Genomic DNA, 4781 nt, shown 5'->3' on the forward strand with positions numbered 1-4781 from the left:
GACCAGACCAGAATAGGACATCCCACCGCCACATTATAATCCACACAGGATCAACTCAGAACAAGGAAAAGATCCTTAAAGCTGTCAGAGAGAAAAGGGTAATCACTTATAAAGGGAAACCAATTAGAATCACCTCAGATTTCTCAGCAGAGACAATCAAAGCAAGAAGAGCCTGGAATGATGTATGCCATGCCCTAAAAACAAACAACTATCAACCAAGAATACTGTACCCAGCTAAACTCTCCTTCATAACTGAAGGCCAAATAAAAACCTTCCATAGCAAAGAAAAATTGAAACAATACATCTCCACCAAACCAGCCCTACAAAAGATTCTTAAAGATGTCCTACACATAGAAAACCAACAAGACCGCAATAAAGGCCAAGAAACTGCACGCAAACTGAGAATCCAAGAACCATAGGAAGAACCCAGTTTTCGCAGCCCCCAAGAAGGTAGATAACATGGCAGGAACTCCCAAATACCTCTCAGTCCTATCTCTTCATGTTAACGGACTGAACTCTCCAATTAAGTGACATAGACTGTCTAGTTGGATTAAAAAACAAGACCCGTCTATCTGCTGCATGCAGGAGTCACATCTTGCCCGTAAAAACAAACACATTTTCAATGTTAAAGGCTGGAACAAAATCTGCCAAGCAAACGGACCGCATAAACAGGTGGGAGTTGCAATCCTAATATCAGATAAAATAGACTTCAAATTAAAATTCGTGAAAAGAGATAAAGAAGGTCGCTACATACTAATTAAAGGATCTCCCCTTCAGGAGGATATTACAATTCTAAATATCTATTCGCCAAACAATGGAGCACCCAAATTTATCAAAGAAACACTACTTTCCCTCAAATCCCATATAGATCCAAAGACATTAATTGTTGGGGATCTTAACACACCACTCTCCCCACTAGATAGATCAACTCGGCAAAAACTCAACAGAGAAACCGCAGATCTAAACAGCTGCATAGATCAACTAGACTTAATAGACATCTACCGAACATTTCACCCAGCAGCATCAGAATACACGTTTTTCTCAGCAGCACATGGAACGTTTTCTAAAATAGACCACATTTTAGGCCACAAAGCAAACTTGTCTAAATTCAGAAACATTGAAGTTATACCTTAGATTCTCTCTGACCACAAGGGAATAAAATTAGAACTCAACACCAAAAGCCACCAAAGAAGTCCGGTATCACATGGAGGCTGAACAACACACTGCTGAATCATGAGTGGGTCATGGAAGAGATTAGAAAGGAAATTCAAATGTTCATGCTATTCAACAAAAATGAACACACAAAATACCAGCTCCTCTGGGATACAGCAAAGGCAGTACTCAGAGGCAAGTTTATAGCTCTGAGCTCCTACATCAACAAATTGGAGAGATCTGAAACTAGCAATTTAATGACACATCTAAACCTCCTTGAAAAAGAGCAGCAAGATAAACCCCAATCCAGTAGACGGAAAGAAATAATCAAAATTAAATCAGAATTAAATGAATAAGAATCCAAAAAAACTACAGAAAGAATCAACAAAACAAAGAGTTGGTTCTTCAAAAAAATTAACAAAATTGACAGACCCTTAGCAAATCTTATCAGAAAAAGAAAAGAACACACCCAAATAAATAAACTCAGAGATGAGAATGGAAACATCACCACGGAAACAACCAAGATTCAGAACATTATAAGGGAATACTTCTCAAAACTTTATGATAATAAGTTTGAGAACTTGACAGAAATGGACCTCTCCCTAGCAAATATTGACATGCCAAAACTAAACCAAGATGAGTTAAACTATCTCAACAGGCCCATATCAAGCATTAAAATAGAAACAGCAATAAGAGACCTCCCAGCTAAGAAAAGTCCAGGACCAGATGGTTTTACAGCAGAATTTTACAAGGCCTTCAAAGCAGAGCTCACACCAATACTCCTCCAACTCTTCAATGAAATTGAAAGAGAAAGCTCACTACCGAACACATTCTATGAAGCCATCATAACCCTCATCCCAAAACCAGGCAGGGACTCATCAAAGAAAGAGAACTATAGACCCATTTCTTTGATGAACATTGATGCAAAACTTCTCAACAAAATTTTGGCCAACCAACTTCAACAATTCATCCAAAAAATCATACACCACGATCAAACAGGATTCATTTCAGGGATGCAAAGCTGGTCCAATATACGCAAATCAATTAATATTATTCATCACATCAACAGGAGCAAGAATAAGAACCACATGGTTATCTCAATAGACGCAGAAAAAGCATTCGACAAGATCCAACACCCCTTTATGATGAAGGTTTTGGAAAAATTAGGAATCCATGGAACATTCCTCAATACAATAAAGGCTGTATATGACAAAGCTACAGACAGCATTATACTCAATGGTGAAAAACTAAAGCCATTTCCTCTTAACTCAGGAACAAGACAAGGATGCCCACTCTCTCCACTTCTCTTCAATCTAGTATTAGAATGCCTAGCTACAGCAATAAGACAAGATGCAGGCATAAAGGGGATCCAAATAGGGAAAGAAGAAATAAAACTCTCCCTCTTTGCAGATGACATGATCTTGTATTTAAAGAATCCCATAGACTCCACTCCCAAATTACTCAAGCTGATTCAAAACTTTGGCAAAGTAGCAGGTTATGAAATTAACCCCCAAAAATCAATGGCTTTTCTGTATGCCAACAATGAGAAAAGTGTGGCTGAAATTAGGAAAGCAACTCCATTTGTAATAGCCCCACAAAAAATAAAATACCTAGGAATTAACTTAACTAAAGAAGAGAAGGACCTCTATGATGAAAACTTTAAAATCTTGAAAAAGGAAATCAACACAGAACTTAAAAAATGGCAAAACCTCCCATGCTCCTGGATTGGAAAGATTAACATCGTGAAAATGGCGATACTTCCCAAGGCTATCTACAAATTCAACGCAATACCTATCAAAATTCCACCCTCATTCTTCAAGGAAATAGAAGAGGCAATCCAAAAATTCATATGGAACAATAAAAGACCCTGAGTAGCAACAACGCTCCTCAACGGAAAGAACACTGCTGGAGGAATATCAGTACCAAATTTCAAACTGTACTATAAAGCCATAGTAATCAAAACAGCTTGGTATTGGCATAAGAACAGACCTCAGGACCAATGGAATAGAATTGAAAACCCAGAAATGAACCTACAGACCTATAGCCATCTAATCTTCGATAAGGGAGCTAAAACAATAGAATGGAAGACAGACAGCCTCTTCAGTAAATGGTGCTGGCAAAACTGGTTAACTACATGTAGAAAACTAAAGCTAGATCCTTATATATCACCCTGCACCAGAATCAACTCCAAATGGATCAAAGACCTTGAACTCAAAGCAGACACTCTGAAAACATTACAGGATGGAATAGGAGAAACCCTGGGTCTCCTTGGCACAGGCCGAAATTTTCTGAATAGAGACCCGGAAACACAACAAATCAAAGAAAGGTTGGACAAATGGGATTGTATAAGGTTGCAGAGCTTCTGCAGGGCAAATGACATAGCTAGCAAGATCAATAGAAAGCCCACGGATTGGGAGAAGATCTTTACTATCCATACAACGGACAAGGGTCTCATATCTAAAATATACTTGGAACTCAAAAAATTAAACCACCCAACAACAAATCCTCAAAGAAACAACTGCCCAATAAGTAAGTGGGTGAAAGACTTAAAGAGAAGCTTCTCTGAAGAAGAAAGAAGGATGGCCAATAGACACATGAAGAAATGTTCAACATCCTTAGCCATAAAAGAAATGCAAATCAAAACAACATTGAGATATCACCTCACTCCAGTTAGAACAGCGAAAATCAAGAACTCTAACAACAACAGATGCTGGAGGGGATGTGGACAGAAAGGAACCTTACTTCATTGTTGGTGGGAATGTAAACTTGTTCAACCACTTTGGAAAGCAGTATGGAGGTTCCTCAAAAGACTCCACATAGAGCTCCCCTATGACCCAGCAATCCCACTTTTGGGCATTTACCCAAATGATCACAAACAAGGCCACACTAAAGCTACCAGCACAACTAGGTTTATTGCAGCATTATTTACCATAGCTAAGATATGGAACCAACCCAGATGCCCCTCAGTAGATGAATGGATCAAGAAGAAGTGGTATATATACACAATGGAATTCTATGCCTCCATCAGAAAGAATGACATTGCCCCATTTGTTAGGAAATGGAAAGGCTTGGAAAAAATTATTTTAAGTGAAGTAAGCCAGGCCCAAAGAAACATAGGTCCCATGGTTTCCCTTATTTGCAATATCTAGTATAGGTATGAGTCAAGCGGAAAAAGTCAGAGAATGTGATGTTAGGAAAACGAACCCTCAAATATGTATTTTAATGTTTTTGTTTCTTTTCATGCATGTGTTTCTAACGCATTTATAATATTATTTCTTTGTTGCTTTGTATGTCCCTCCCCCACAGTGTAACCCCCGCTTTCACTATATTTGATGTCAGTATAACATGTGGAGGAGATGGAGACAAACAAGTCGTTTAAGGATTCAGGTGGACCTGTTGCAACAATGAGAAGTACAAAATGTCATGTCAAAACCAGCTTTACAATGTCGGTGGGGGGGGGAGGGGGGGTATGATTGGGTGGTGGGGAGGGGGGAGCCTGGGAAGGGAGGTGAAGGGTAAACAAAGGAGGAGGCTGCAATGCTTGGTAAGAAATGTATGCATTTTCCTGCCCATGTAATTGTAACCCCTCTGTACAGTATGTTCTCAAATAAAATAAAATAAAATTAAAA

This window comes from Dipodomys spectabilis, unplaced genomic scaffold (assembly GCF_019054845.1).
Source record: "Dipodomys spectabilis isolate Male_0828 unplaced genomic scaffold, ASM1905484v1 ptg000309l, whole genome shotgun sequence".
NCBI lineage: Eukaryota > Metazoa > Chordata > Mammalia > Rodentia > Heteromyidae > Dipodomys > Dipodomys spectabilis.